This window comes from Macaca mulatta, chromosome 10, assembly GCF_049350105.2.
Source record: "Macaca mulatta isolate MMU2019108-1 chromosome 10, T2T-MMU8v2.0, whole genome shotgun sequence".
Lineage (NCBI taxonomy): Eukaryota > Metazoa > Chordata > Mammalia > Primates > Cercopithecidae > Macaca > Macaca mulatta.
Genome location: NC_133415.1, coordinates 34,636,096 through 34,648,690, shown reverse-complemented (window position 1 = coordinate 34,648,690; position 12,595 = coordinate 34,636,096). Strand labels below are relative to the sequence as shown.

General features: G+C 42.2%; 1 protein-coding gene across 11 annotated transcripts in view; it reads left to right on the top strand.

The window, feature by feature from the left end:
- The window catches only part of CECR2 (CECR2 histone acetyl-lysine reader), a 197,764-nt gene that overhangs the window by 71,373 nt on the left and 113,796 nt on the right, over positions 1-12,595 (top strand). The window lies entirely within an intron of this gene.

The following is a 12,595-nucleotide window of genomic DNA, read 5'->3' as shown; positions in this document are numbered from 1 at the left end:
GCTCTTTTAATTCTTAAAAAAAAATAAAAAAAAAAAAATAAAAAAAAAAAAATAGGAGCAGGACCATCCAACTTAATCCAGTGAAACAGTGATTTTTTTTCTCATAGTCGTCCTGTCCCTTGTATTATACAGTGTCTCTCTGGCCAAATTAATTAATACATCAGATGTTCTGAAACACACTGTAATAAAGTGGATTTGGGGTCATAGCTATGAATTATCAGTTAACCTCCAAGAGTGCTAGGCAAAGCAAAGGTAAAATTCTGAAACTTTTTTAGTTTCTTTCTTTTTTTCCCCTTCTTTCTTTCCTTTTCTTCCCCCCTCCCCCTCCTTCCCTTCCTCCCCCTTCCTTCTTCCCTCCCTCCCCCCTTCCTTCCTTCCCTCCCTTTCCTTCCTTCCTTCCTTTTTTCCTTTCTCCCTCTGTCACCCAGGCGGGAGCACAGTGGCACCATCTCAGCTCACTGCAGCCTCCTGAGTTCAAGAGATTCTCCTGCCTCAGCCTCCTGGGTAGCTGGGACTACAGATGTGTGCCACTGCACTCGGTTAATTTTTTATATTTTTAGTAGAGATGAGGTTTCACCGTGTTAGCCAGGATGGTCTTCATCTCCTGATCTCGTGATCCGCCTGCCTCGGCCTCGCAAAGTGCTGGGATTACAGGCGTGAGCCACCGCACCCAGCCTTGAGTTTCTTGATACACCATTTGCTGTTAGCTTAAATTATGCCAACTACAGCCCAGGCTTAATTCAACATTTAAATAAGGTTCTGTGCACAATAATCCAACACAGCACTTCTGTTAACAGCTGCAACATTAGCTGTGTCTAGTTCATAAATAAACTGCAGTGACGCAAGAAAGACTCCGGTTGCTGGTTCCACGTTTGACTTGTAAACTTCCGTAATGGTCTTTGATCAGATGCCTAAGCTGCCAGAGCATCCCTTATGAATTAACCGGCCACTCTTTGGGAAGCTGCTTTTGTACCACTTCTGGTTCTGACCACCTTCTTCTCAAGTTGAGCGGTGCCTACTTCTGAAATGCCTGTGCAATGCTGAGTTTGTCACCAGTGAGTCTTCCCGAGGCAGGGAAGTCCTGCGGGACCAGTATGAGTCCTCCGTCAGGAAGAGGCTGTATAAATAGTGGGTGCTCACACTCTAGAGAAGGGGGTGGAGGAGAAGGGAAGTGTTGAGCCCCAGATGTGAACTCCTATTTTTGTTTCAGGGTAATTAATGTTTCCTTAAGTAATTAATGTTTCCAGCTAAGCCCTGGGCTCTTGCGCCTCTGGCTTTCAGGCCTGAATCAGCCATCTTTACGCAGGAGCTGGGGGTGGGGGAAAGGATTTTGTATTTCATGTCACCCCCAAATGAACGAAGTAGTATGAGAGCAGCACTTTCTGAAGCTTGGACTTGAGGCTGGAGAATGGGTTGTGGAAGGTGAAAACTTTCCTTTTAAAATCCTGGTGACTTGGGGAGAACTGGTCTCTGCCGAGTCTCTTGTTGCAGTCTAATGACTGCAGCTCTCCGGAGACGCGGTTGGATTGTCTGGTGTTGGTTTCTAGTTCTCTGCTGAGTGTTTGCGCGATTAGATGGTCTTGCCCCTGTCTGCTGTTCTGCCTTCCCTGTCTTCCCCTTCCCCCTTGGCCTCCTAAATTAGATACATTCCCCCTCTGCTCCCAGACGTCTCCATCTCCTCATCCCCTGACAGAGCAATCATTTATCAAGTTGTTTCACGCGTTGTCGGGAGGGGGGCCCTGGGGACTCAGTTTGTTTCGTCCCTTTGTTGAAGCTCCACGGGATCGGCCAGCTTAGTCTCCAGCCAACTGCTGAGAGTTGCCGGACTCCAGGAGCAAATGTTAAAGGGGCCGCCTTTCATCTACTTGCTGTGACTTCAACCTTCCTATTTAAATTCCAGCTTATTGGAACTCACATACATACACTTCCTCGACATGTTTTTGATCATATATTTCTTTTTCATTATGTACCTCCCCATCCATACCATCACCGAGGACCTGAAATAGATTTTTAATAATATATTACCGTAGACATATTTTGTAAGTAGGAGTTCCTGCTTTTTTATGACTTCTTTTTAGATATGCTTTGACTTATCAAGGTGTCACACTGTTCACTGTCCATAGAAATTTCTAAATAGTATAGGGATTTAGAAAAAGATTTTAAAAGTTTGTCAGACTTTAAAATGCAAGGTGAGTATCACTGCTTCTCAGTAGGAGTGATGCAGGTTTTCCAGTGTCTGTACAAAGATAAAAGGAAAAATTTCCTTCAACTTCAAGGATGTATAGTGTGAATGTTAACCAATGTTGACCATGAATTTGAAAGATGGATGTTACTTACTGTAACTTCATAGTTTAAAAGACAGTATTTCTTTTGTGGAGTAATAGAAATGAGACTTTAATGTTAATGAAAATTTTTTTCTGTGATCTAGGACTATTTCTCCCAATATTTTATTATGAAAACTTTCAAATAAACAGAAAAGTTGAAAGAATTGTACATGATATTTGGGGTTTTAAAAATGCATTTCTTTAGCAAGCTGAATATAACATGCAGTAATATAGTACACTCTAAAGTTGTGCTTGGAAGCACAGTAACAACAAAAATGCCCCAGATGACATGCGTTACAAACAGAACATTTCTAAAACGAGTCCCTTTCAACCTGAACAGGGCTCAAAGCTGAGCCCAGAACCTAAAGTTGTGTAGTATTGAGTTTAGTGGGGAAAATGTTTTCCCTTCTCATCACGTTTTCGGTTGAAAATATTTAATCACTTTGATGAGACTTGTCGACTGACAGGTAGTTTATAATGAGAGTAAATTGTCCTTAGTGCCATGATTTGGTTCCTGTATATGGAGTCTCTTAAAACAACTTAATTTAACATCAAAATGAGCCCAGAATGTTTTCCCTTAAGGCAAGCTTGTCCAACCCACCCACCCGCAGGCGGCCTGCAGCCTAGGATGGCTTTGAATGAGGCCAACACAAATTCGTAAACTTTCTTAAAACATTATGAGATTTATTTTTATTTTTTTGCAAAATTTTTTTAAAAACCCATCAGGTATCATTAGTGTTAGCGTAGTTTATGTGTGGCCCAAGACAATTCTTCTTCCAGTGTGGGCCAGGGAAGCCAAAAGATTGAACAACCCTGTCATAAGGTATGTCCTCATTATTGGGATGATTTCCAGCTGAAAAACTTCAGTGTGTTATTTCTTACTAATTTTTCACAATGAAACTTAATAAATTGTAATTGCTAAGAAAAAAGTTGTTTTTTTTTTTTTGTCTTATATGAATACTGTTTGGCTGAATGTGGTGCCTCATGCACGGGATCCCCGCACTTTGGGGGAGGATCACTTGAGGCCAGGACTTGGAGACCAGCCTGGGCAACAGTGAGACCTCATCTCTACACATTATTTTTTTTAAAGTATATCTATATAAAAGCAAGAAGACCTTGCATTAATTCTGAAAATAATGTGTACTACTTGCTAGGTATTTTTCTAGCAGTGAATAAAACACATAAAAATCCTTTTGGAACATGGATTCTATGGGAGAAGAAAGACTCCCCCGCCTTTTTTTTTGTTTTATTTTGGGTTTTTTTGGATGTTCCATATAGCTAGTATTGGCAAATTTTTTCTGTAAAGGGTCAGATATTAAATATTTTAGGCTTTGAGTGCCAGATAATTTCTGTTGTAGTTACTGAATTTACTACAAAAATGAATGGGCAAGGCTGTGTTTCAGTAAAGCTTTATTTATACTAACAGGTGGTGGACCATAGCTTACTAACCTCCTGCTCTAAGGCGTAAAAACACACGGACGTGCAACAGATTTAACAAAAAAGTATTTGCAAAGCAGGTGACAGAGAGTTAATACTATAATAGACAAACAGCCCAGTGGAACAATGGGCAAAGGATATGAAAAAGAATAATCTTAATGACAAAAAAGAATAATCTTAATGACAAAAAAAAAAAATACCTGAAAAGATCTGACTGGCAAAAATCATTAAGTAATCTCTGTGATTGGAAAGGAAAAGGAATCCTCTTATACGTTACTAACAAAAAGTTAGACTGATGCAGCCTTTTTGAAAAACAATCTGGTAATACCTATTAAAATTTAACTGTCTAATCCCTGTCTCTTGAAGTGAAGCTGGGACTTCTCTATTGATTATTGATCTGATATCTGACTTGAAGAAATGAGGGGGAAGGTTATATAGCATTATACAGCAAAGAGATGTAAGAAAACAAGAAAAACAATTTCAAGTCTCTGAACAGACTTATTAGAAACAGAAATTTGACTACCACCCTCTCGTCCCTCCCCCTCTGCTCCGTTCTCAACATGACAATTATATAATCATTACAGACATCCCCTGTTTTCTGGGACTTTTTTTTAGTAACCAAATGTTCAAAAAAGTATAGTGGCTTGTATCTGTTGATGATTATATTTCTAATGTCATGGGTATTCAGCTGACAGCTGACTGTCAGGTCTTATTAACACTTTTTTTGAGGGGGGTGGAGGAGGGTGATGGAATCTCGCTCTGTCCAGGGTGAAGTGCAGCAAAGTGATCTCGGCTTACCCACAACCTCCACCTCCTGGGTTCAAGTGATCCTCCTGCCTCAGCCTCCAGACTAGTTGGGATTACAGGTGTGCGCCACCACGCCCGGCTAATTTTTGTATTTTTAGTAGAGGCGGGGTTTCACCGTGTTGGCCAGGCTGGTCTTGAACTCCTCACCTCAGGTGATCCACCTGCCCCGGCCTCTCAAAGCGCGGGGATTACAGGCGTGAGCTACTGCGCCCGGCCTATTAACACATTAAAATGATGTGTGTTGAGGGAGCAAGTACTGGCTGTTGTTGGGAATCTGGGATGGCCCTAGATAGATCTTTCCTGCGCCAGATACAGGAGGAATATGATGGAAGGCAAAAGTGTGATAATACTGTACTAGGCTGATAATCTTAACACAGAGCCTTTAAATTTTAGTTTAGCAGATAATATTTGTATTGTATGGCAATTTTAAACCACTCACCATGATTTGTATAGAATAATGCATCATTTATTCTAACGTGATGAAAGCTTTCTTTTAAAAAGTAGCCGGGGGAGATTGACTAGAGGTTAAATGGTTTCCCTGTGTCTTACTCTGTGGACCCCACCCCCTGTTTTTTGAATGAGTGAATGTTCTTCTTTTTTGAGGATATTGCCAAAGGACAATAAGTTATCTAGATGTCTCAGTCCTGGGGCTATGAATAGGTTGTTTTTCTAGTCTTAATAGATTATTTCTGGTTTGAAGAATTTTACATGGAAACAAGATTAAGAAAGATGATAAATAATTGTTTGACTTAAGTCCTTTATGAAACAGAACTTTACAGAAATGTGATTAAGACGTATAACTCAACTTGTGGTAAGAATTTCATGGAACATGTTAAAGTATAAAATAAAGTTCCATAGGGAGGTGATACCACACACCATACTCTGTCTTACAATTTGTGTCTCTCACAAGGAGAGGATTCAGATGTTCTGAACATATTTCTCTGCAGGAAGGGGGTGGCAGTCCTGTTGACTTCATTTTCATTGACCATCTTCTTAGAATCAAACTCTTATCTTTTTGAGATTACACAAAGTTGGGAAGCTATTTACATTATTAACAGCTTTAGCTATTTTGAATTCAGAAGAAGCTGCAAGGAGAGAAAGACAGTTAGAAAAAGAACCCCAAAACAAGAGCATGTCACAGTAGAAAAGTTCCGTGTGAAAATCAGAATTTGGTCCCTTTCATAATATTCACTTTGGAGCTCTTGGGAATCCATGGTGAGGGAAGCTTGTTAAAAGTGCAGATGAGGCCAGGCGCGGCGGCTCACTCCTGTAACCCCAGAACTTCAGGAGGCCAAGGTAGGGGAGGATAGCTTGAGGTGAAGAGTTCTGGAGCAGCCTGAGTAACATAGTGAGACCCCCATTTCTACAAATAATGTATATATATTAGTTGGGTGTAGTTGGTGCACATCTTGTACTAGGGAGGCTGAGGCAGGAGGATCACTTGAGCCCAGGAGTTCAAGGCTGCTGTGAGCTTTGATCACACCACTGGGTTTTTTTGTTTGTTTGTTTTATTTTTTTTTTGAGACGGAATCTCACTCTGTCACCTAGGCTGGAGTTCAGTGGTGCAATCTCGGCTCACTGCAACCTCCAGCTCCCGGGTTCAAGCAGTTCTCTGCCTCAGACTCCTGAGTAGCTGGGATTACAGGCACTGCCACCACTGCCTGGCTAATTCTTGTATTTTTAGTAGAGATGGAGTTTCACCATCTTGGCCAGGCTGGTCTTGAACTCCTGACCTTGAGATCCACCCGCCTAGGCCTCCCAAAGTGCTGGGATTACAGGTGTGAGCCACCGTGCCTGGTCAGTTACTAGAAGGTATTAGTAATTCACAGGCTTCCATAGTGAGCCACGGTGCCTGGCTGATCACTAGATGATAATAGTAATCCACAGGCTTCCGTAGAATCATTCACATTTTTGCTTCATGTCTGAATCAGTCATAGGTTGTTAATGGCAGTTTGTATTTGCATTTGTTTTATTTTTTAAACTTTGTCTTGGAAGAAAACCCTTTCTTCTATTGGAATACCACCTTTTTCTATTCTTTCATCGGGCTTCATTTACTTGCTGTCCAGTCTGCCACTGGTATGTCCTGGTGTGTTCCTTTGTACTGTTTGCTTCTGAGCATCTCTTCCTGCCCTCTAGCTTGTTTTCTTGAAAAACAAACGAAACCTCTCACCAGCCATTCTACAAATCCTTGAATCCGTAATGCCCAGGAAAGCAAGGCAGGTAGAATGTTGGGCATCCGGTTAGAGCTGATGTGCTTTAAGGTAAATTTCCCGTTTTTAATTTTAACAGTTAGTATGTTGCTCTGGGCGATTTCTCTATTAAATTTCTGTTTGGCTGTAACTTGTTAGTAATTGTAGTAATATTTTACATAGTTTTATTATATGTGGAATTAATCTTAGAATATTCAGAAAGAAAAAGAGGACAGAATCCCTGTAAGCAACAGGAGTCTTAGAGACTGTCTGGGAGCCAAGGGCAGATGGTGGAAAGGCACCAACAGGGAGGAGACAAGATCATATTCAGTCCCAGGAGTTTACTCATCTCTAATTCTGACCCAGAAGAAGAGAGGAAAAAAAAGTTACTGCTTAAAGAGACTTTTTGGCAGGTCCTTTGACTCCGGCTTAGCAGCCAGAGTTCTTTGAAGTAGGCAGCGAGGATGGGCCTTTCTCTGCAGCAGCACCCCGCACCTTCACATCGCCTGTTCCGTGCACTGTTGTCTTTAGACTCCCCACTCCTCCTGATCTCCTTCCTGGTTTAGCCTACTTTATCTTTTTAGGTTACTTACCAGTTTCCAGGAGGCATTGAGGATGTCAGCTCTTAAGATCGGCCTGACAAGCTGAGGAGAGACATAAAAGTTGATAGAGGCACAGAGATTCACACTAGGAAAACATTTTGAAATGTAGGACAGAAGAGAACAAAAGTAATGTAGCCATACTGTAAACAAGCAGAATGAGATGACTAAAGGCAAGGTTGTTTAGATAGTTCACCTTCTTTTTTGTTCCACTAAAACATTAATTAAACTCTATAGGCTTCACCCTTCCCCCCAGGTATTTGCATGTGCAGGCACACATACACGCTTCGCTGGTAGGACTGGCAGTGCACCCGGCCTCTGGTTAGTCGGTCTGTGGTCTCCCCTGGAGCTTAGTACAGTTCAGTCGTCAGCCTCTCTGTCAGGCCCTGGTGGTTTCTTTTCACAGTATACTTGCAAAGTTGATTGCAGACAGTGAAGCGTTTGCTGGCTAATGCAGATCGTGTTAATTCCTCAGCTGGCATCTGAAGCACCAGGTGACACATGAATAAGCAACTCTTTTAGGTTGTCCGGCTGGTAAGGAGTACTTAAAAATAGCCTTGGCCAGGTGCAGTGGCTCATGCTTGTAATCCCAGCGCTTTGGGAGACCAAGGCGGGCGGATCAGTTGAGGTCAGGAGTTCGAGACCAGCCTGGCCAACATCGCAAAACCCCATCTCTACTAAAAATACAAAATATTAGCCGGCATGGCAGTGCATGCCTGTAGTCCCAGTTGCTCAGAAGACTGAGGCAGAGAATTGCTTAAACTCGGGAGGAGGTTGCAGTGAGATCATGCCGCTACACTGTAGCCTGGGCGACAAAGTGAGACTCCACCTAAAAAACAAACAAACAAACAAACAAAAACCTTGAACTACCACCATCAAGATTTCTCATGGAGAAGTCATACAAAATGAGAAATTGCAGTAGTATCCTGTTCACACCAAACTGAACCCTTCCTAGAACTAATGCTGAAAGAACTAGTCAGAGCAAGCTAAGGCTTAAACAGAAGTCTTTTTCTTCTACAAAAAATCAAAGGGTTAGTGAAAGCTTTCAGTAGGATCACCCTTGAGTTTGCTGTGTTAATTACATTAGGACAGTAGCAGTTCTTTTCTTGTCTCTTCCTTCCTTTCCTTCCTTCCTTTCCTTTCCTTCCTTCCTTCCTTCCTTCCTTCCTTCCTTCCTTCCTTCCTTCCTTTCTCTCTCTCTCTCTCTTTCCCTTCCCTTCCCTTCCCTTCCCTCTCTTTTCTCTTTCTTTTTCTTTTTCTTTCTTTTTCCTTTTTTCTTTTTTCTTTTTCTTTTTCTTTCAACGGAGTCTCTCTCTTTCAGAGCCCAGGCTGGAGTGCAGTGGCGCGATCTCGGTTCACTGCAAGCTCCGCCTCCCAGGTTCACGCCATTCTCCTGCCTCAGCCTCTTGAGTAGCTGGTACTACAGGCGCCTGCCACCACGCCCGGCTAATTTTTTGTATTTTTTTTTTTTAGTAGAGACGGAGTTTTACCATGTTAGCCAGGATGGTCTCGATATCCTTACCTTGTGATCCGCCCGCCTCGGCCTCCCAAAGTGCTGGGATTACAGGCGTGAGCCACCGTGCCCAGCCAGTACCAGTATTTTTCTAGGAAGGTGATACAGATAATAATCTGATAGCTACACTAAAAAGAATATTCCACACACAAAAAAAACAAGTATCCTTACTATGAAAAAGAATGTGTGCTAATTTCTCTTTGAAGAACTGATTTGATCTTTGACTTCTCAAACAGCTAAAATTTTATTTTCCTCTTTATTTTACTACTTTTGTATCCTTAAATGCTTTTGAATACTATAATACATATTAACAATTTGGATTTGTTAGGCTATTCATATACCTCATATTAAGTTGTAAGTCTAATTGTCATATGTAAGGGAAGCATTATACTTCATGGCCCTTAGGTTATGACCCTATAGATGTTAATCTATAGGTTTTCATTTCCTTGAGAAGAATTTGATGCAGTCAGGTATGGTGGCTTATTGCCTGTAACCTCAGCACTTTGGGAGGCTGAGGTCAGAGGATTGCTTGGGGCCAGGAGACCAGTCTAGGTGACAGAGCAAGACCTTGCCTCTAGAAAATAATAAATGAACTAATGAATTGGATGCCATAGCAGTGTAATTGGTTCAAGACCCTTGCTGTTCAAAGTGCAGTCATCTCTAGGTTTCCATGGGGGATTGATTTCAGGACCCCTGTGGATACGAAAATTCGTGGATGCTCAATTCCTTTATATAAAATGGTATAGTATTTACATATAACCTATGCACATCCTGCTCTTATTATTATTATTATTATTATTTGAGGGAGAGTCTCACCCTGTCGCCCAGGCTGGAGTACAGTGGTGCAGTCTTGGCTCCCTGCAACCTCTGCCTCCTGGGTTTAGGCAATTCTCCTGTCTCAGCCTCCTGAGTAGCTGGGACTACAGGCGGGTGCCACCATGCCTGGCTAATTTTTGTATTTTTAGTAGAGACAGAGTTTTGCCATGTTGGCCAGGCTGGTCTCGAATTCCTGACCTCAAGTAATCCTCTTGCTGCAGCCTCCCAAAGTGCTGGGACCCCGCACCTGGCCACTGCTGTATACTTTAAACCATCTCTAGATTACACAATGCAAATGCTATATACATAGTTGTTACACCGTGTGATTTTTTATTTGTATTGTTTTATTCCAGAATGTTTTCTGTTCATGGTTGATTGAATCTGCTGACATGGACGCTGTGGATGTGGAGAGCGAACTGCACAGTTCCTGCATCAATGGTGTCAGCATCACCTAGGAGCTTGTTAGAGATACCTCACTCCAGACCTAAATGAATCAAAATAGCCATTAAAAAAAACTCAGCAGGTGGTTTCTGTGCACACTGAAAAGCACTGTTCTGGAGCAGTAGTTGTTTTATTTTAGCTACACTTAAAAATCCAAAGTCGGGTGTTGTGGCACATGCCTGTAGTCCCAGCTGTTAAGGAGGCTAGGGCAGGAGGATTGAGCGAGCCTGGAAGCTATGATTAGCTATGATTGTACCATGTCCGGAGTTGGTTCGTTCCGGTGGGTTCTTGGTTTCACTGACTTCGAGAATGAAGCCATGGACCTTCACGGTGAGTGTTACAGCTCTTAAAGGTGGTGCGGACCCACCGGGCGCGGTGGTCATGCCTGTAATCCCAGCACTTTGGGAGGCCGAGGCGGGCGGATCACGAGGTCAGGGGATCAAGAGACCATCCTGGCTAACACGGTGAAGCCCCGTCTCTACTAAAAATACAAAAAATTAGCCAGGTGTGGTGGCAGGCGCCTGTAGTCCCAGCTACTCAGGAGGCTGAGGTAGGAGAGTGGCATGAACCCGGGAAGTGGAGCTTGCAGTGAGCCGAGATCCTGCCACTGCACTCCAGCCGGGGTGATAGAGCGAGACTCCATTTCAAAAAAAAAAAAGAAAGAACGTGGTGCAGACCCAAAGCAGCAAGATTTATTGTGTGAAGAGCGAAAGAACAAAACTTCCACAGCCTGGAAGGGGACCTGAGTGGGTTGCTGCTGCTGGCTGCGGTGGCCGGCTTTTATTCCCTTATTTGGCCCTGCCCGTGTTCTGCTGATTGGTCCATTTTACAGAGTGCTGATTGGTGCCTTTACAATCACTTAGCTAAACACAGAGCACTGATTGGTGCGTTTTTACAGAGTGCTGATTGGTGCGTTTGTAGTACCACTGCACTCTAGCCTGGGCAACAGAGGAAGACAAGACTCTGTCATTCATTCATTCATAAATAGTAATTAATAAAATCACATACGAATAATAAAATAAAATCACATATCATGCCTGAGTCTTATCCCCAGATACTTAAAAAAGAAAAAAGCGGTGGGGGGGGGGGGGGCGGAGCTTAGTTTACTCATTAGGATCTAAAAAGTTCTCCGTGGCAGTTTTAGTGTGCAGCCAGGATTGAGAACCATTGTTCAGAGCTGTGTTGTGCAGTGTATTAGCCACTGGCTGCTAGGTAAGTTTACCTTACTTTATTTATTTATTTTTATTTATTATTTATTTTTTTGAGACGGAGTCTCGCTCTGTCGCCCAGCCTGGAGTGCAGTGGCACAATCTCGGCTCACTGCAAGCTGTGCCTCCCGGGTTCACTGCCTTTCTTCTACTGCAGCCCTCTGAGGAGCTGCGACTACAGGCGCCCGCCACCACGCCCGGCTAGTTTTTTAACTTTTTTTTTTTTTTAGTAGAGACGGGGTTTCACCGTGTTAGCCAGGATGATCTCCATCTCTGACCTTGTGATCCACCTCAAAGTGCTGGGATTAGAGACGTGAGCCACCGCCCCCGGCCAGTTTACCTTACTTTAAATAAAATGTAAAGATTAGTTCTCTAGCCATGGTAGCCACATTTTAAGTGTTTTTTTGTTTTGTTTTGTTTTTGTTTTTAAGTGGCCATGTGGCTGGTGGCTGTTGTGTTGGGCAGTGCAAATAGAGAACAGGTACAGGTCCATTAGAGCAATTTCCATCTTAATACTTTGAGATAATGTTGGGTAACATAATATTTTAGAGAGTTTTAATTTAAGGAATGGATTTACACTATTTTTAAATAGTTTTCTGGGGAAAATACAAATCAATGTTTAGATACTGGGAGATGAATAGACTGCAAGTAACGTCTGTATTTTAGTTAAATTTCCTTTTCATGTCAGATAGTAATCACTATACTTTTACCACATGTAATTAGCTCAAATGACCAAGATGTGAGATGTGTGTACTAGACGTCCATGACTAAAAACTGGTTGGATATGCTACTTTTAGCAAATGAAACAGGTGGGCTAGTAAGAATAATCAGGGCAGAGTAAATAGTCTAGTTTCAACTTTGTTGTGTTATGGTTCTTTTATCATTAAGTTAGGTTTTTGTAAACATAATTAATATAATTTATCCCATATGATGCATGGAAAGAAGTAACGTAATGGAAGGTAACTTCGACATCAAATAGCAATAGTTACCTCCATTTGTTATGTGACCTTTGGTTTTTCCTGATGAATTCCCATTTTTGCATTTATCTCATAGTATTGCTGAGGATTAGTGAAATTGTTTACATCTAAGTCACTGCTTTATACACGGTAGGTTTTCCATAAGAGACAGCCCATATTATCAGCGATGTATTTGCACTTTGGGATCTAAATAGATCTGCTTGGGATCCTCTGGCCCCATCCGCTGCTGTTTTCCTTTGTCCAGCTTAAGTCTGCTGTCTTTTTCTGTTGATTCCTTATTGCCA